Source organism: Maniola jurtina, chromosome 6 (genome assembly GCF_905333055.1).
Source record: "Maniola jurtina chromosome 6, ilManJurt1.1, whole genome shotgun sequence".
Lineage (NCBI taxonomy): Eukaryota > Metazoa > Arthropoda > Insecta > Lepidoptera > Nymphalidae > Maniola > Maniola jurtina.
In genome coordinates, this window is record NC_060034.1 from 1,303,653 (window position 1) to 1,324,821 (window position 21,169).

Here is a 21,169-nt window from a genome sequence, read left to right on the forward strand (position 1 = left end):
CATAAATTCACGGTTTTCGGATTTTTCCCTTTACTTGTGCTATATACCTACCTACCAGCCAAACATGATTCTAGGTCAACGGGAAGTACCCTATAGGTTTTGATTTCTTTGACAGACTCGACAAACAGACAGACAAAGAAGTGATCCCATAAGGTCATTTTTTTCATTTTGAGAAATAGTGATATTTTTGTAGTATGTATAATAGAAACGCAACAAGAACACCTCCATTCACCATGTCTGTTTTACTTTGTACTTGTAGACCTCGCACAAACATCGGCGTTGACGTATCCTGAAGAAAAATACGGAACCCTAATAACCGTTCCCGTACTCATACTGCGTTGTGAGCTTCGCACATTTGCAATTCCATTCGCGTCTGGTTCTGTCCGCATTGCGTCTATCCCTTTCACTCTTACTATAATTCTATCTCCGTCCTTTTCGGGTGCATTCGATTGCAGAAAGCCGATTTTCAGAATGCGACGTTCACATTTGTTTCGACTACGGTGTAGAATGGGTGCTGATTTTGTATTCGATGGGCGGGGATTTCCGTCGAAATTGACGGATTTTTGGATATATTTTTTTGGTAATGTGTTAGAAAACTGTAGAATCCGTCTGTAGAAGTCAGTGTTAAACTATAATAAACTCCCAAATGACACATGGGCATGCACCTCTAACTTTTCGGGGTTAAGTATTGTTTGTTTTAAGTTTTAAGCTATTAAATATACTTGGATAATACACCCTCGCTCACCGAGGGTTCCGTACTCGGATATTTTTCGACATTCTGCACGATAAATCAAAAACTATTAGGCATAAAAATAAATAAAAAGCTGTTTTAGAATAAACAGATAAAGCCCTTTCATATGACACCCCACTTGGTATAGTTATCTCACTTTGACAATTGACAATACTAATTTTATCATTATTATTTGTTCATCATGAACACATTTTTTTGTGTGGTGTAAAAACAATATCACGGTTTCAGCATTATCCTATCACGGTTACCTGCCAAATTTCATGATTCTAGGTCAACGGGAAGTACCCTATAGGTTTCTTGACACACACAACAAACAGACAGACAACGAAGTGATCCTATAAGGGTTCCTTTTTTCCTTTTAAGGTACGGAACTCTAACCACGTGATTTCATTTTGTCAACCATGATAACTTTACTGACCATTTATTTTTTATTTCAGTTCCATTCAATCATCGATAGGCGATGCTGTGACGGGTGAAGGTACTATCTAAAACTAACTAAACACCCTTCACGGCTTTTATCAATCACCCGTGGAACACTGACTGCATTATTCGAGCTTTTGTGGCGTTTAGCTTTGGCATCCTAAGCCCGCGATCACGCCTGTAAGTTTTACTCACGTAAGTAGCTTACGTAATTAATTGACAACTAATTTACTAAGGTAAATGTTTTACATTAGTAAATTTGTCGTAATTCAAATTCAAATTCAAATTATTTTTATTCAATTAAACTTTAACAAGTGCTTTTGAATCGTCAAAATAATCTACCACTGGTTCGGAATGCTGTTCCTACCGAGAAGAACCAGCAAGAAACTCGGCGGTTGCTCTTTTCAAATGTACAATTTACAATAATATGCCATACTGTATACAAGCAATTGCAGCGCCGTGTATTGCTGGAGCGAATCAAATCCAAGCTTTTTTGTCATTTACATAATCTTCGATTGTATAATAAGCTTTTTTCAGGAGCATACTTTTAATAGATTTTTTAAACTTGTGTAAAGGCAATTTAATCATGTAAGGCTACTTACGTAAGTAATACTTATAGGTAATGCCATGTAAATGTTTATGATAAGTAGATTTTGGCAATTAATCTAGTATTGGTATTGAGTTGATAGACATAAAATATTTTTAAGAATCTTGTTAATATTTTTGAAACCTAGGGGCTTATTAAGCGGTGATAGCCTAGTGGCAAAAACCAGTCTCTATCTATTTGGGGGGTCCAGGATTCAAGGAGGACAAAATTAGCTCGATCCGTTGCCCCATTGTAACGTAATTGAAGGTCAAACAAACCCACTTTCGCATTTATTATATGGGTAAAGATGGGTATTGATCTATTTATGGGGCCGGCGGCGATGGGTCCAGAATTCAGATGATGGTGTCTATGAATGGTCTATTTTACGCAGCCTTAGCAATAACAATCCATAACGGAATCGAATTAGGAAGGATAACTGCAAACCCTATGAAATATTACATGCAATAATTATACCTTTTTCGGATCTCGAAGGCAAGGATCGCTTTCATAACGCACCTCCACGAAATATGCTCTACGCAAAAATCCGCCGTAATTCACCGCAACTGCCATTGATATGAAAAACCAAAGATAGACATTTCCCGAACATATTCGCTCCAAAGCTCTAGTTACCTGGAATATGCTGGGATATTGCTAATCTATGCTATATGGAATCTATGGAATATGCTAATCCCGTAAAGACAGACAGACACACTTTCACATTTATAATAATAGTATGGATTATGCTATCGAATCGAATGTTTGTATGGACATTCTAGTGTATCCTAAACATGTAACGATATCTTGGTAATTATGTATCAATGGCACCCAGTAAAATAATATGTAAAGATGGTCCTTACGGCCGGCTCCGTCCAATTTCGGTCAATTCCGACCGGTTCCTACCATTAAGGGGGCCATCTTTCGTGCCGTTATCGCCCCAGAGCGCGTATATCAGGATATTATTTCACCCGCGAATACCAAGAGGTGGTGGGAAATATGGGTACAAATATATTACATAATAAAAAAGAGAACTCAAAATGTCTACCACCATGTGAAAAAAATGAGTCCAAGTTTTGATCTAAAAATTGATCTTCGATTGCCGATGGATAGGGTGTATAAAAATTAATAAATCTATACTAAATAAAATTGGAGTGTCTGTCTGTAATTTCGAAATAACTACCTCATATTAAGCTCATATGGTTATTTGAACGATACCAACACCGAATCACACGTTTTTAAAATTTTTGTCTGTCCGTCTGTCTGTCTGTCTGTTTGAAAAGGGTAATCTTCGGAACGGCTGAACCGATTTTGACGGGATTTTCACAGACAAGTAGAGAATTGACCAGGGAGTAACATAGGCTACTTTTTTAACCGACTTTCAAAAAGGGAGTTGTGTTTTTCTACCTATGTACACCGAAATCTCCGAGATTTCTGAACCGATTTGCGTCATTTCTTTTTTAATCGACAGAGGAACTTTGCGACATTGTTTCATAAAAAAATTGGAGTCCAACTCCTCAATCCTGATGCTGCCGGGGATCTGACCAATCCACGCGGGCGAAGCTGCGGGCATCAGCTAGTTAAAAATAAAATTATAGCTATCCGGTATTGAATCTTAGCTTTAGTTTTCAGTTAACGTAATTAATTACTATCAAGTTACATTATTGTTTGAGAATCACGAAGTGTTCAATAGTTCCGAATTTGAATAAAATATCACTTTGACTTTGAAACAAGTTGTGCCCACCTGCAGAGTGGAGAGAAGCTGAAGTAAAGCATGTTTCGTGATAACAACTCTAAGTTTTATATACCTTAGCATAACCACAGAATACTTAATAAGGCATTCCAGGTATAAAAGGCTTACTCTACAAAGAGTTAAGATAAATAGCTATTCTATTATTATTTGCAATAAAATACAATTCAGCTCGCTCAGCGCTGTGGCCTAAAATTAAGTAAATGCCTTTCTTTCTATCGCGTCAACTCTTATCATTTAAGTGACGTAGATAGTCGCGCTGCTAATAGTTCTTCACGAGCGCGCGTGAATTTTATTTGTGGTTACGTCATGTACAAGCACATTTCGTAAGTGTGTGTGCCTGTCAGACCAACCAGTTGTTAGCAAGCGCTCGTAAACGCACACATTTACTTTACTTAAAGCTATACGACTTAAAAAAAGCATAAGCCACGCACACTCGTGAAATTAAAAAAAAAACTATACGTGTACCGCGTATCCAACCGTGCATAGACACCCAGATCACCTCTCTCGCTTCTGACAGCTCGTGTTGTCTGTGGTCCTCTCTCTCGGCAAACGAACAAAATTGTGCGCGTCTCCTTGTCTCTTTAGAATTACTTAATTTCACATTAATTGATAGACGAACCGTTTTAAATAAACTCATCAACCAACATACATCCGTGTATTTTTGGCTTATATGGCTGAGTGAGTCCAGCCTTCTGGCTCCTGCTTTACGCAACAAACTCTCAGCTCTTATCAAGGACATGCCCAAAATTTCCCAACATCTCTTGTGCTATAATTTTCCATATCTAATCAGTGCGCCAAGAAATATGGTAACGTACGAGCGGTGGTTATGCTTTATGATTTTTATCGCGAACTAGCGCTATTTATTTCGCGTGCATACAGCGAGGGAGGTCCTTGCACACGTTCACTTCCGTTTTACTAACCCCTTGCAAAGTATAACATGTACCTAATACTATGCTGTTATAACGACAACTTTGAGTTTCATTTTTTAAGACTAACCAAAAAAAATTGTAAACACGATTGAGGTAAAAGATAAAAAAATTGGTTGTCTGTAAAGTCGGTTTACTGACGATAGTTGAACGTGACAACAAAGGCCGATTGTGCTTCTTTGTCGATCGTTCCGCGCTCTCGCTTGCACTTCAAGCCTTACATGGAACGCCTCAGAGCGAGGTAACGCCGCATGACTCATGTTTTTTCGTGCGTGCAGCCGGCTCTATCGAATTATAAGACGTTGTCACGTCAAAAATTAGGTAACTGAGTCAATCAGTCTGTTTGCGTCCACCTTTGGACAAAGCCTTCCCAAGACGTGGAGTGGAGGCGAGACACACGATCCTCCACCGTCCACATCCACTCTCTTAGTAACTAATTAAATTAAGTAAATTATTTACTCAGAGACTTATTGCTTATCAAATAATACTCATGCATTGAGCTACTCGTGGAAATCTTACACGTATGGTAAGGTAACAGTTTTGGTACTCAAAACTTAATAAGATGTAATGCCAACATATACGATGACAATCATCGTCATCATAATCAACTCATCGCCAGCCTACTACTGAGGACGAGTCGCCTTTCAGAATGCGAAGGGTTTTAGACCATAATCCGCCACGCTGGCCAAGTGCGGATTTGCAGGTTTCACACTCCTTTGAAAACATTATGGAGGACTCTCAAGTATGCAGGTTTCCTCACGATGTTTTTTCTTCAAACTGGATATTATATGATTGCTTAAAACGTATATCAATTAGAAAAGTTAGGAATTCCTGCCCGGGATCGAACTCGTGGCCTCCCGAGTAAGAGGCTGATCTTTTAACGACCAAGCTATAACCGTTTTTATTTTGATTAATAATAATTCTACTTTGTTTGCGTAGTGCCTACCTAAAGTAAATCATACGGGTATAATACAGTGTTTTCAGATCGAGTTAACATCTTTGAAAGTTAACGTCCCGTCTAGCGATCCCTTGTAATATATTCTGATACAAACACCAAACCCTTTCAATATAATAGGCTTGTGTTGGATAAGTCTAAAACTATTATACCTAGATAAATGGGCGTCTAGACTTTATTGAATAATATTATATTACTATCACAATAAGCTTTAACGGTGAAGGAAAACATCGTGAGGAAATCTGCATGCCTCTTACACTTAGATTTATAGAGCGCACTTTGACTTCGCTCAGACGTAAGACATTGTTAAAACGAGACAGCGTTATATCGATGGTATAAATCTGTCTCATTTTAAATGAAACTTAAGTCTGAGCAAAGACAAAGTTCGATCTATAGATCTCAGCCTTAGAGTTCTCCATAATGTTCTCAAAGGTGGAGTCTGCCAATCCGTACTTGGCCAGCGTGGTAGACTATGGCCAAGACCCTTCTCACTCTGAGAGGAGACCCGTGCTCTGTAGTGAGCCGGCGATGGGATGATCATGATCACAATAAGATTATTTCAGTGTTTTGAAGCGGTGATAGCCGTGAAATAGTGATTAAGACGTCGAACTTCTATGTGGGGGTCCGAGGTTTGATCCCGGGCATGCACCTCTAAACTTTCGGAGTTATGTGCGTTTTAAGGAATTAAATCACTTGCTTCAAAGTAAAAGGAAAACATCGTGAGGAAACCGCACGTGTGAATTCTGTGAATCCGAATTTAGCCAGCGTAGTAAGTAGACTACGGCCAAATTCTTTTCAGTTTAAAACCCGTGCTCAGTAGTGTAAGCAGTAGTTACTGTTCTAATTGTAAAACAGCGAATAGAATACGGTACGGTACAATAAGAATTGTAGACATACTCTACCTACTTATTGAAGCACTAAAAAATTATATAAGTAAGTATTATACTGTTCTCAAAATTCATTGTTGGACAAATAATATACTGAAGGTTGTTTTCATTCAATATCATAATGGTGTCTAAAGCGGGTAATGTTGAAAATAGCTGCGACCACAGACAGACGAGCCGACCGCATTGTCCACGAATGTAACGCGATAGAATCGATTTGCTCCGTATAACGACTCGATAATATAAAATCGATACTGATACCCGCCGGCCGGACTCGCTTCTTACGCCGGTGAATTAAAAACCGCCCTCATATTTTACTAGTACGAACTTTTGCAATAACACGAGTGTTACAAAATCGATATAGAATACAACGATAATAAGTAGGTACAAATATATGTATGCAATACTAGTTGAACCGCCTCGGCTTCGCACGGGGTATGAATGTTTTATACCAAATAGAATCTATCTACTTATATACTACTAATAATTTCATTGATTTTGAAAGAGCCAATAAACTGAATTAAATTGCACTGAGAAATTTAGGCGCGTACCAATAAGCTAGTGTACAAATAAAAATGTGGACGTGACATAGGCTACTTTTTATCCCGGAAAATCAAAGAGTTCTCAAAAACCTACATCCATGCGGATGAAGTCGCGGGCATCAGCTAGTAAGACTATAAAGAAGTAGTGCTTCAGAAGCAAAGAAAATTAAAACAAAAACTTAACACGTAGACATTACGGACATAATCAAATCAAAGGCGACGCAGCCGTTCGGGCGTCGCGCGCTAGATGACGTCGCTCTAGCTATTTAAGTTTCCTTTGATTAAGCCAACGACAGAGATTCTCCTGATTAAAATCTCACTGTAGCTGCGGCGGTTAAAGTGCTTGTCTACAGTTTCAAGCTCTTTGAAACATGACAAGCTGTGCTAGAAATAGCTGCTGTTATTGCGAATTAACACCTTAAATCAATAAACCGGTGTCTAATATAATCGTTGATTGGTCAAACCGCTACAAAGACCTTGACGGTTCAAAAGTTAGTTAACTTTTTGATTCCGTGACATACTTTTTCTGTATTTCTCATACAGATAATGTCTTAGAATGTATGTCCTAAGACCTAAGTAAATAGGTAGGTATAGATACTGCAGAGTTAATATGCAATGGTATCATGTCTATGGGCAGACTTCATTTACCTATAAAATAAGTCTTAATAATAAATGATCTTACTAACTCAGAACTTAATAAATATTTTGAAACAGATTTAAAACTGACAAATATCAATGTTTATAATCGAATCAATCGATTATGATAATATAAATACCAAGGAAAAAAATTATAGCTTGAATCTACCGTATGTATGTATACAAGATAGCTTGTAATTTACCTGGCAGTTCGACTCCTCGAGTAAATATGTAGTTTTTAAAATTCTCATGATCATAAAGGTCCATTACACTAATTTATAGATTGAAACTAGTGCACCCTCATATAATTTACTTGACAATAATGCAAATTCACCATAAATTGTCAATAAAGGACTAGGAGCTTTGATAGTTGCTATTCCTTGAACCGTAACTATTTATAGTGTAAGTTTTAGATGGAAAAACTTTGTAATCCTATCTCCTAACGGCATCCCTTCGGGTGTAGTTTTTCTAATGTCAAAAGTACAAAATCAGATTAGTATTAGACCTAAAATAAGTTGCAAATCTGGATCCATCCTTGTATTTGCTCTATTATCATTATCATCAATCAGCCTGTTTGCTTCCACTGCCGGGCATAGATAGACCTTCTCGAGAGCACGCCACTATAATACACGGTCCACCGCCTTTCTCATCTACTGCTGCCACAACCTGATCGTCCCAAACTGCGTTTGCTGGTACGCGGTTTCCAGTTCAGAACACATCTGCCCAGTAGCCATGAGGTTCTGCGACAGATATGGTTTGCTCACTGTATTTGTTTATAATTTCTAAATTTTTCAGTCGATTTCAGTGTAATTTTACCAACATTCACAACATTTTCCGAGTTGTGTTCCCATTAGATTGGGATGCAACATGGGGTTATTCAAAGGGCGGACCAACAAGTTCCTGAAAGGCTAGCAACGCATCGGCGGTTTCTCTGGTGCTGCAAATGTTCATGGGCGGCGGTAATCACTTAACATGAGGTGAACCGCCAGCTCATTTGCTTGTTATTGTTAAAAAAAAAAACAAAAAAAAAGTTAAAGTTAAGTCTATAGAACATAAAAGCTTACCACTGCGAAGCTGTTGTGACTCAGCTAGTACTTTGATGAAAATGTAAGAAGAAGCCATTACCTAGCCTTGAAACAATAAGAACCGGTACTTTACTAAATTTATAAAATAAAATATGTATATAAAAGTTACAGTATCATCAGAAAGGAGGAATAAAAACCCTCGCAAGGGGAGAATGTGGACATTTATTTTTCTGAGCCATTTATACCGTAACATATCGAGTCATTACGCGTCCGTGTAAGGAGTTCGCGTAAAACGAAGAAATTTATACATTCTCGTAATTTTTCCTATAATAAAAATACATTCCGTGTGGCGTTTGAGGCCGATTTTGATTGTCTACCGGTAACCAACAAAAAAGACGTAAAGAAAATTAGATTTTTAGCAACTACATGTAACGTTTTTTTTAAAATTAGGTTTGTATATTACCAGTTTAATTTTCTTCTTCACTTTACTTGCCATCTCCTTACCGAGGTTGGAAAACATAAAAGCGATTCAAGACTACTGGTCTAAACAATGATTTTGTGCTCTTCTCAAACCATAGCGCAAGTTTTGAAGCTATAGCTAAGATAACCTTTTGTTGCCAAGCCTCCTCCTGCCTTCCATTTTACTTTGCATGGTAAATTGAAGGAATTCATACTTCATGGTGTTACAAACTCTCTGTAATACAGTACTATTCCGTACGTGATTATTCTCAACATACATCTGTGCACCTTTTTTTTTTTTTTTTTCTTTAATCTGGCTTTACGCTGATTAGCCAATGTCAAGTTTGTGATATTTTCAAGTTATTGAATTTATACAAGTATGGACTCCGTCTGCGCCGGCGCCCGCCGACATACGCGCGGCGCCCCTTTAGAGCGCTTCCCAGTCAGTTCCACCACCAAAAAACACCAACTAACACAAAAACCAGCCACTCTTAACAAAAAAAACACTCCAAACAAGCACAGCACGCGCGCCAGCAAACGCCATCGCCGACGAAGTCCTCTGTGCACCTCATACCATCCACATAATAAATTAGGTAAACCTCAAACCACTTTAATGGCCACAACTTTTCTTCGTTCTTGTCTTACTAAATAAAGTTCAAAAGATCATAATATGGAGCATTTTCACAAAAAAGTTTACATTATTAAAAATATCATAATCATTTGTTCCCTTCCCATTTTACGTGGCCTTGGAGAAATAATTTGTGCCCAGTTCGCACCCCAGCATTCCGGAAAGCGATAAAACAAGAATTGAATTATATGAATCGCATAAATCTAAAAGAGTAAGGTTATATTAACTCTCCAATAAATCTTCAGGTAAAAAGAAAAGCGAAAAGAATTCACAATAGAAAAGCGAACGATATGTCCACAGAAGTTCGAGTAAAATATGACAATCATGATAGGTATAAAATTTGCCATAAGACAAAGCTGAACGTTGTGAACTGTGTAATATCTTAAAGTTTAAAATCGACTTCAGACTGAGGTAATAAGGTTTCAATAAATAAAGCTCCCAGGCTTCAGGCTAGGGTAGCCATTGGTGACAACATAAAGTAGGACAAAGTTCTAAAACAACAGTTTGTTTCCCAGTAGATTCCCATGGTTACAAGACACAAGAATCGAGTGGAGTTTTTTGTAAAGAAAGTTTGTATTGACTGTTTATGTATATTGGAAACTGAACATCGTCCCTACTGAGCAATTTGTAAACTTTTAGTCGGTCTCAATATCTATGTCTTTGGGTCTCAATGATTTAAAGTTACTACCTACTACTTTATTATTTTGAATCTGGTGATCTGTGTTCAGCGACTGATCTTATTGGTCATATTATTTTGTTTAAAGTAACTTGCATAATATGTAACTTGTATAAACACAATAATTGATTAAATCTGACTGAGTAAAAGGAGTTTTTGTTATAACTTTAGTACCAAAATAACCCCTAGATGTTAAGAAAATCAAAATATATTTGTCTAAAATTTGCCTGTCCTGGAAAACCTTTGAATTATGGAATTCATACTCCAGAATAACCTACATAATACAAGAACAGTAGACGAGTCTCCGCGAAATGAAAATATAGGTCAAGTCGTGCAAAACTAAACTTTAAATCTATAGTCTTAAATTTTCTTTTAGCGTGTCGCGTATGACGGCACGGTATAATCTTGTTCGGCAGTCATTTTTGACCAATTTCCCCTGGTATCGAAAAATATTTTATAGAGGCCGACGCGAACGTCACAAAGTCGCATCAAACCTTTGTGCGTTCGGTACATCGGGTTTTGTTACTTTGTTTGCCTATATTTCCGATACTGGTGTGTTTCTATCGGTTGGTTTTCTGAACACATATCTGCTTCAGTTTTCTATTGTTTCTGTAGTTTTTAGGTTTCCATCAGCCTGTATGCGTCCACTACTGGGCATAGGCCTTTTCAAGAGCGCGCCACCAAACAAACATGCACTCTGATTGGCTAACTCATGGTCATCACTAACTGATAGCCAACAAACTCATTTGACATTGGTTGGTTCCACATTGCTGCTTCACTGAGCGATGAAAAAATAAATTTTCGTGGAAAACATTCAATGGATTAAAAATAAATGTCAAATAAGCTTGATGATTTTCAGTCAGTGATGATCACTGAGTTTGTGAAACACCCAGCTGGTAGTAAGTGACGATACAGTCTAAGATGGAAGTGGAACACAATTTACACTAAATTTAGTAACTTTCCAATAAATTTTCTTTTCCATAATAGCCTAAACAAGTTATTAGTTAGGTTTAGCTCGAGTTAGATTTCTAAAAATTGCTTTGTTAAACCGACAAATTCAATTACTTTAATTGGTTCGTCTATGTGTGTTGAAATATTAACCCAAAAGATGTCCCAAAAGCATAAAATAACATCGAATTTAGCGGTAGGAAAAACACCAACTCAAGATAATTACAAATTGCTCCGGACTTCGATAATTTTACTCTTTTGCTTTTATTTTTCAGTTCATCGCCAGTTTATTTACTGAGAGTAATTAAATGATTTACTTTTATATCTTGGAGAGGTCTTCTGGTGTTTATTTAATTTTCTCCCTCTTAAAAGCTTTGTGGAGATAAGCCGTGTATCAGTTTTATTGAAAGTTTCTGTTATATTGCTCAATTAATTTATGAAAATAAAAGATAATAATCATACCTACATCTTCACCGATCACCGAGCCACTACTGAGCACGGGTCTCCTCTCCGAATGTTTAGGCCATAGTCTACCACGCTGGTCCACTGCGGATTGGCAGACTTCACATATCTTTGAGAATCTTATGGGGAACTCTCAGGCATACAGGTTTCCATTCACCATTAAAGCAAGTGATAGGTATTTGCTTAAAACGAACATAACTCAGGAAAGTGCCCGGCATTGAACCCCCGGCCCTCGAACCGCCGGCGTCTTACCTAAGCACTAGGCTATCGTCGCTTATTTTACAGATTACGGATATAGTTATTTTACGGAGGTGGGAAAGAGGCGTGCAATATGGGACATGGCTCCCTTGTCGGCAGTTAGTGAAGGTATCGACGTCACATTGCGCTGGCATTTTAATAACTGCCTTTTTATAGGGCAGTAGAGGTGCTTGCACGTGGATCCAATCTGGAAATTTACTTTGTTTATTATACAGCCAGTCTTTTGCATTTTTTAACGATCTTTCAAATGCGATCAGCATAGATTGTCTTGCAAGCTTTTAGCTTTTAATTTAAATTTTAGTTGTTTTCAATCATGTCTAAATATTTAATGTTTTCTTTCTCAGGGACGCACTTAGCTTAGCTAGATAGCTTTTAATTTTCAATCGGATGAAGTCTCAAATAGAAAAGACATTATTTTAGCCGTTTTGACGAAATTTGCATCCCAGAGGCAGAGAAAGTAGGCTAATTTTTTATCCCGGATAATCACACAGTTCCCACGGGATTTTTAAAAACCTAAATCCACGCGGATGTAGTCGCAGGCATCTGCTAGTCACTGACCATATTATAAATACGAAAATGTGTTTGTTTGGCATAGTTAAAGACCTGGAGAGTGACATAGGCTACTTTTTATCCCTTTTTATCGGATTTCAAAAACCAAGACCTACGTGGAAGAAGTCGCAAGTATAATCTAATTTTTCTATAAATAAAAGACACTTTTCCTGAATTATCTTTCAGAGTAAAGTTAAAAGCTCAAAGTTCATTTCTTCGTAGGTATATTACGAGTAATTCCCACATAACTCAGCTTACTTCGCCAATGTCACGTAGCTGGGACGCAGCAAGGTTACATCACCTCAGCTAACTGTCGACAAGGGAGCCGTGTTCGTATTCCGAACGCGACCGAATTACCGGCCGCCATCTTTATGTCGCGATGACGGATTTATATTGCCCCGTGGATCCTTTGATTGATCTGTTGAGGCTTTGATCATAGAAATATAAGTACTAGTACTCAGGCTTTGATTCCTTTACTACATGTGAAGAAATCAAAAAAATGTAAAGTTTACATAACAGGAGTATCATCACACGAACGGCTAGAAAAAAGGGGTGTACTTACTTTATGTTTTTTGGTATAAAATATGTATGTAAGTTGCTTTAGTCCACTAAATGCCTGAACAGGTTTGGATGCATGGGTAAGTATCGTTACAATCCTTATCATCACCTTGAGTGACACTGTCTATCGTTTTTAGGGTTCCGCACCTCAAAAGGAAAAACGGAACCTTTATAGAATCACTTTGTTGTCCGTCCGTCCGTCCGTCTGTTCGTCGTGTCTGCCAAAAAAACCTATAGGGTACCTACTTCCCGTTATCCTAGAATCATGTTTGGCAGGTAGGTAGGTCTTATAGCACAAATACAGGAATAAATCTGCAAACCGCGAATTTTAGGTTACATCATTCAAAAAAATAATTGGCTCGTTTTTGGTAGAGCAGTCATGTTTTTCAATACAATTTCTATTTCCTTAACAAACGAGTAATTCTTTCATAACATCGTAATATAAGTGACGTCAATTAAAATAGAAGACCAGCGCTGGCGCAAACATTAACAAAAACTAGGCTTTGAAAGTTGTTTTTTTTTTTTTTGGATAAATGCTTAATACTTTTGCATAAAACAAACTTTTCTTGTATCCAAAATTGGCTTAATCCAAAGGGCATGTTGGGAACCTGCGGGGAATCGGACGGACATGCCGAGACTAATTCAAATGAATGACTGTTGATGTTTCCAATACTGTACACGGGAACGCGCACATTTTTTTTGGTGAGAGATGAAAGGGTATATAAATTAAACTATCTGAAACGTCCCAGCTTTATTCGGGTAGAATTCTCAATTATTTTTAGTGTGCTGTGCGTTATTGAGGAAACCTACATGCAAAATGTCAAGTTTCTAAATCAGCGGTTTGACCTGTACCTTTGATGATGAGAAGCACATCTGCTTCTCATCGACTTGCTTGCTTGAGTGTTAGTACTATCCAACACACCTAGTTTCTCCAAAAAATGCCTGGTGGAGATTGCTCTAAGCAATAAGGCTGCCTTTGCATACAATTGTTTTTAATTTTTTCTGAATTGTTTCATGTTTTGTGTGCAATAAAGTTTTTATCTATCTATCTATCTGCTTTTTATTACTGGCCTGTTATACATTTGATTTTATTATGCACGCCGCAGATTCTGGTGCATTTTCACTAAAGTCCTTTCATAATAAGTAACAATATAAAAGGTCCCGAATGGTAAAGTATTGTAAGTAATCCTCTTTCGAGTACACAACATGTCAAAACGTTCAATGGGTTGTTCACAATGTACCACATCTAATGAATGGGATATACATAAGAGTACTATCAGACAGGTTGTTTTTTTAACTGAGCGTTTAAACTTATAATTATGCTCGCACTCATAAAAAAAATAGTCCTAGCATGCCTTGATTGAGTATTTAAATAGCAATATTTAACAAAGCATTAAAGTTCCGATTATTATTACATTCATTTACTCGATGTTACTTATTGCTCGTGAAAATAAAAACATTTTGCTATTAAAGTAATTCAATGCATACGTACTTTAATTCTTATACGCACTAGATCGGCCATTCCAAACAAGATTTTTTTAAATAAAAGTTGTAACATTGTCTTCATTATAACTTGTGTCTAAAGATAGCATGTGGAACACGATTTTTGTTCGGAATGGCCGTTCTATACATTTAACTCAACGGTTTCCATATCTATCGTGTGAAAGAGCCTTTACATCTCGATGTAAATTACCCATGGTGTATCTCCAGACGTAACGCATTCAACTTTTGTGAGTATTGAGTGGATGTAAACATATGGCCGTCTATTTCTGGAGGAATAGAGACATAAAGATAACTTTACTGCACTCACACACTCCCTGATGATACAAAGAGATTTTATTGTAAGGCAGAGAGGCTATTGAAATATACGATTCTACGCAGATTTACGGTCTTACTGAAGCATAGATACATATGTATTATTATGATGTGATAGCTGCACTGGCTAGTTATATTTAATTCAATCCGATTTGAAGAACCCAGATTCAACTTTTTTCCTCGGTTCTTTGAAAGTCGACGTATCGTACATAATAGAGCAGGTTTTAAATTATGTGCTTGTCTAATTCTTTTCATTTTTAACCCCCGACCCAAAAAGAGAAGTGTTATAAGTTTGTGTATCTGTGTATCTGTCTGTGGCATCGTAGCTTCTAAACTAATAAACTGATTTTAATTTAGTTTATTTTGAGTGAAAGGTCGCTTGATCGAGAGTATTCTTAGCTATAATCCAAGAAAATCGGTTCAGCCGTTTGAAAGTTATCAGCTCTTTTCTAGTTACTGTAACCTTCACTAATTGTCGGGGGTGTTAAAAATTTTTAATTTACACTTGTTGATTTTATCATTATTTTGTTTTAAGCTATTGTCACTTGGATTGAGAAAATACGAGAGAGATGTTTTAAAATTTTAACCCTATATGTTTAGGTTGTCTTTGGCTAAGACATTTGGCTAAGATGTTATTTTATAAAGTAGCCAATGAACTTCAAAATGAAGAATTTCGGCTAAAGATTAATTGTCGTTTTATCCTATCTATCACTAAATTAGAATTTAAAAGTATCTTTGCCATAGACACAAAGGTTTTATTGTTTTGGACGTGACAGAAGTTTTTTTAGGACGCTTTTAGGCGCTGCACTCCGGCTCTATGTTGTATTTAGGTATGATGCGAGCTATGTGTTAGCTGACTAAGCTTTCCTGATTTTTGTGTTAGTGGTGAACAAAAACGGTATTTCGTACAAAACTCTTGCTAAATTGAACTAGAAAATATTTTGGATTCATTTTAAACAAGTGTAAATTAAAAATTTATAACACCCCCGACAAGTGAAGGTTACAGTGACTAGAAAAGAGCTGATAACTTTCAACTTCAACGGCTGAACCGATTTTCTTGGATTATAGCTAAGAACACTCTCGATCAAGCCACCTTTCAAACAAAAAAAAACTATATTAAAATCGGTTCATTAGTTTAATTCTAGTATCGACTAATTTGTGAGAATAGTCGATACTAGAATTAATTTCTTAAACTGGACCCTTTCAAGTAAAGATTTTTATATAAACCTGTGAGGATGATAGTGCCATTGTCGCAATTAAAATACCATAAGCCTACGTTGTCGTATTAGTTTACAAATTGCAAAAAACCAAATTAAATTTGAATTTCGCGGGCAGACCCGTCTCATGCCCCTTAACAGGTCTCGGTAAAATTGTCAAAGACGATGCAATATTTTTATTTTTCCTTAACACTAGAGTTAGCTGATCGTGCCACCAACGAAGAGAGCCCCCCATACAGTGTTATGATATTGACTCTGGAATATCCTCGTCACGGCCCATGATTTTATGGCCACCATCATTTATCGCTTTTTATGGGAACAGGAAATTCGGTATCACTTTCCTAAAGATAGTTGAGTTGATCGGATCGAATAGTCCATCCACCACAGAGTTCGAAAAGGGATGAAATAATAGGTATGTATGAAAAAGATACTTTTAACTTTATACGAGTAGTATCTATCTATCTATACATTCAGGAGAAATATCACTACACATATCCCTCCCCTTATAATAAGCACGAAAGTATATTAATTGTTTATTGGTTTGCTCTCCTATCACAATGGGGCAACGGATCGACGTGATATTTGCATAGATATAGTTATAGTTAAAGACCGGGAGAGTGGCATACCTACGCTACTTTTGGTACTGGAAAATTATAGTGTTCCCTCGAGATTTTTAAAAACCTACCACAAACCACGTGAACGATGTCCCAGGGATCAGCTAATGATTTGATTTGATTCCGTAATCCACTTTTAGCTACAGTTAATAACAGCTAACCGCGTTTCATCAAAATGTTTGACTACTTAAACGAGCGACCCGAGTTTTTTTATTCCATTACTAGTTAGCCCTTGACTGCAACCTCACCTGGTGCTAAGTGATGATGCAGTCTAAGATGGGAGCGGGCTAACTTGGAAGGGGTATGACGGTTTTTTATTAAACCCATACTACTTTGGTTCCTACACGGCATCATACCGGAACGCTAAGTCGTTTGGCGGCATGGCTTTGCCGGTAGAGCTCTAACAAGCCACAGCCAAAGCCTCCCACCAGACCAGACCAGAAATTTTAAATTATAAAATTCCAAACCCTTGCGGGGAATAAAACCCGGGGCCTACCACAACGCTAGGCAGGCCGTTAAAATATTGATTAATTTTATAATTTGTCAAATCCTATAATCCACTTTTTGCTACAATTAATAACGGCTAACAGCGTTTCATCAAAATGTTTGACTAGTTAAGCGAGCGAGTAGTTCGCAAAACAAAACACATTTCGAGCCACGTCATCGTATTTTGGGTGGACATAAATTGGTAATGTGGCTTCGGACCGCATCCGATGATTAATTGACCCGATCTGACCCAACAATTACTTCAATTATTTACCTCCGGTTTACTGTTACTGTGCAATTCGATAGTTCTCCTTTAATTTAAATTATGAACGCACTCGGCGAATCGATTCAGTTACTTATTATGTTCCAGGAAACCTCTATTCGAATATTTCTCATACTGCTACCTCCCAGCTTTCTTATTAAGTAGGTATTTTAAGTATGGAATTTTGACTTTTTCCTTTCCTCTTAGTCCTATCAGAATTCATCATAATGAATGAACCAATGTTATAATATAAAAGTTTGACCATTTCCATAATCAACTCTAAGTTTATTCCGCACTAGATCATAATATGCCCGCGATTTCGTACGCGTAGATTTATATTTTTAAAAGTAACATAGTATACTAATTTTATTGTTTTTAAATATCACATGGGAACTCGGTGGTTCCCCGAATGTTTCCCGAAATAATAACTTATGTCAATATCAAAGTCTATTACAATACCTATGCAAAATATCAAGTCAATCCGTTGCGGCGTTATTGAAAAACAAACCAACAAACAAACCCTTTTTTGTATATTTTATAATATGGGTTGTGATTCTCGTGGATTTATATATAGTAGGTAAAGCTAGTTGTTTGTATAAACCACAAATTCAACGATGTCTACTTTCAATCACCAAATTAAGAGAGCATAAAAAAATAATACGACTTCACAAAGTACAAGAACAATCAATACGCAACATTACGGCTGTAACTCTAAATAGTTCGACTGTTCCTACTTTTATGGACACCAAAGACAATTTCAAAAGTTTTATCGCGTCGTACGTTTAAGTGATATACAAATTCAACGAAATACTGACTCACTAACACATTGGTCTGAGAGCCCGGGAGGGCCAGACCTTCGTTATTGTATAAAAGCTGAAAGTTTCTGTGCACACTGTCCTCAACACAGGGAGACAGGGAGGAACGATCATAATATGAAGTTTGGACCATGGTGGCTTTGGCAGATAACAGGTAACAAAGACATATAAAATCTTTCGTCAAAGTATAAAATCTGTGGCAACCCCTGCCAGACACTTAATTTTTTAATTTTAAGAGGGTTTCACGATACTAAGTGTCTGGCAATGCAATTTCTAATACATGATATAAAATTGCGAAAGAAAATATTAAAAAAAATTGGACTTAATTTTGACGAATGATTTTAGGTTTTCGTTACTTGTTATCTGCCAAAGCCACATGAGCCAAACTACATAGTCGTTGATCATTTCTCCCTATTTTGTGGACAAAGCGCAGAGAAACTTCCAGCTTTTATAAAATAACTCAGATCTGGCCCTCCCGGGCTCTTTTTCTACATTGATAAAGAGTTCGATAACACGTAAACTTCCATCTCTATTCCTATTGATACGATCTTAGTTTCGAAGAAAGATTTTAAACGGCACTAAAGATGTCTATTTCGTTACCGAGTAGGGGGATGTCGGTGACTTTGTTAGCAGTTCAAGTAGATTTTTGTATACGTAAATACTTTTCTTTTTCTGAGTCGGGTTCTTATTTTAAAATGCTTGTACAACTTGTAGGAATAAATCCTTATCAATTTTTTGTATAGTAAAGAAAACGAAGCATTTTCGTCGGAAGTCCTCAGAAACAGCTCCTTATTTTTTTTAATGAATTTTAAAAGAAACAAATACGTATTTTTCTGAAAACGATCAATAACTCAAAAACGGGCGGTTTTTGCCCATAAGTGTTTAGGGGTCATTTGTAGCATTTGACCTCCTCTACAACTTCTCAAAGAGAAGGTAGCGTTTTTCTGGACTTCGTGTGTAAATATCGCACATATGGATAAAGAAAATACTAAAAATTATTTCCCCGCTTCAAAACGTTTCCGATTTTAAATAATGTATAAAAAACAAGAATTAAAAAAAAAACATCAAAATCGGAGCTGTTTCTGAGGACTTCCTAAGATTGGCTATTTTACGGCTTTACTCCACTAGTAGTTCAGTTAGTTTTTTTAAAGCTCTTCCTCGCTACTTTAATCTTTAGTTATTTTTAGGATTCCGTACCTCAAAAGGAAAAACGGAACCCTTATAGGATTATTTTGTTGTCTGTCTGTCGTGTCTGTCAAGAAACCTATAGTGTAACTGCTTTCCGTTGACCTAGAATCATGGGCAGGGAGGTAGGTCTTACAGCGCAAATGAAGGGGAAAATCCGAAAACAGGTGAATTTGTGGTCACACATACAAAAATTAACATAAGTAATAATATGTTTATGTTATGTTCATTATTGTTCATGAATAATAATATGTTTAAGCGGGGTATTTTAATTTATTTTATTGAGTGTAAATAAGATTAGCATCTTATTTACACAATAAAATATGTACATTTTACAAAAAAATATTGTCATTGAATTCAAGTAGCTCTGGAATAATGATCTTTATCTACCCAATCTCAATATGATTCGTTCATTATTTACTTTCGTATCTTTTAAATCGTCAACGGCCTTTCAGATGGGTAGGTACTATTAAGTCTATCTTATATCTTTATAATAGTTTTAAGATGGTAAGACAGAGTTACTATTCTCATTAGCTTCTCATTAGTTTGTGTTTATCACTTGTTTGAGGCAATCACATTAACATGGGACTCTTCGTCACTCACGCCATACAAACGCAATTTGATTCTCATTTGAATATTAACCAAACTAGAACTCGATGTAAATTTGCAGACACGCTCCAGAAACTATCTTATCTACATCTGTGATATTTTGTCAGATTTCCGTAAAAGTGACTAGTTTTAAAATAACACAGGTTTAAATATTTGTATGTAAATTTTTGAGACCGTGTTTGCTTTGAAACTGAATGTTTTAACAGAATCTTGAAAACTACAGACATACTCGTAGATATCAGTTCCTAGAATGCATCTACAAAATTTCATCGAGTTTAGTATTCAAAAGAGAGCCAAACTACGTTTGTTTAGGACTCACTACGAATAAAACCCTCTTAACAGGGCTCTCTCCGTCACTCGTTTCATACAATTGTAGTTCCAATTTCATTTGAATATTAAGCAACCAAAGTCCATGAAATTTTGCAGACATATTCTAGAAACTAATATCTGTGTCTGTGGTGTTTTAGATTTTTCTAAAAATATGTAGTTTTAAAATTACAGGTGCTCAAAGATTTTTATGAAAATTTTTAAGCCCGCGTAACTTTGAAACCGAATATTTTAACAGAAATCTGGAAAACCACAGACATAATAGATATTAGTTTCTAGAATATGTCTGCAAAATTTCATGGACTTTGGTTGCTTAATATTCAAATGAAATTGGAACTACGATTGTATGAAACGAGTGACGGAGGGAGCCCTCTTAATGCCCGTTCGTAAACAGTAGCTATTGCCGCGTGAATTATTGAACAATCTACGTCTCATTAAGAATATATAATTCCACAGAATCTTGTGTTTGCATCTGTTTGGTGTGGTCTTGTTAGGAAAGGTCATTCAATGTTGACTTTAATTAGGATTTATTGAACTTTATCGTTTTGTTTATTCCAGAGCTTTATAATACAAATACAAATAAACAAGTACACTAAGGAATGCCTTGAGGCATTTTCTTTTAGTTAACCTTGATTGTTCGAGACAGTATGGTTCATTGCCTACTTTTAATCGCAGACAGAAAAATATGACATAAAAATAGAAAATCTAATAGGTTAATTATCTCTAATAAGCTTTGACAAAACCTATACTCACAAATCTACTCAGCAGTGCAAATTACCGCCGTAACATTAAAATTTTAGAAAATCATGTTCTTAAAACTTAATCATTT

General features: G+C 36.5%; 1 protein-coding gene across 8 annotated transcripts in view; it reads left to right on the plus strand.

Annotated features, from left to right (window-relative positions):
• LOC123865889 (teneurin-m) overlaps window positions 1–21,169 on the plus strand; it is a 614,472-nt gene that overhangs the window by 317,587 nt on the left and 275,716 nt on the right. The window contains exon 3 of one of the 8 annotated variants that reach the window (XM_045907095.1): window positions 1,189–1,229. The exons of the other annotated variants lie outside the window; for them this stretch is intronic. The gene's annotated coding sequence lies outside the window, so the exon portion shown is untranslated. The remainder of the gene's footprint in view (window positions 1–1,188; window positions 1,230–21,169) is intronic. 8 annotated transcript variants of the gene reach the window in all.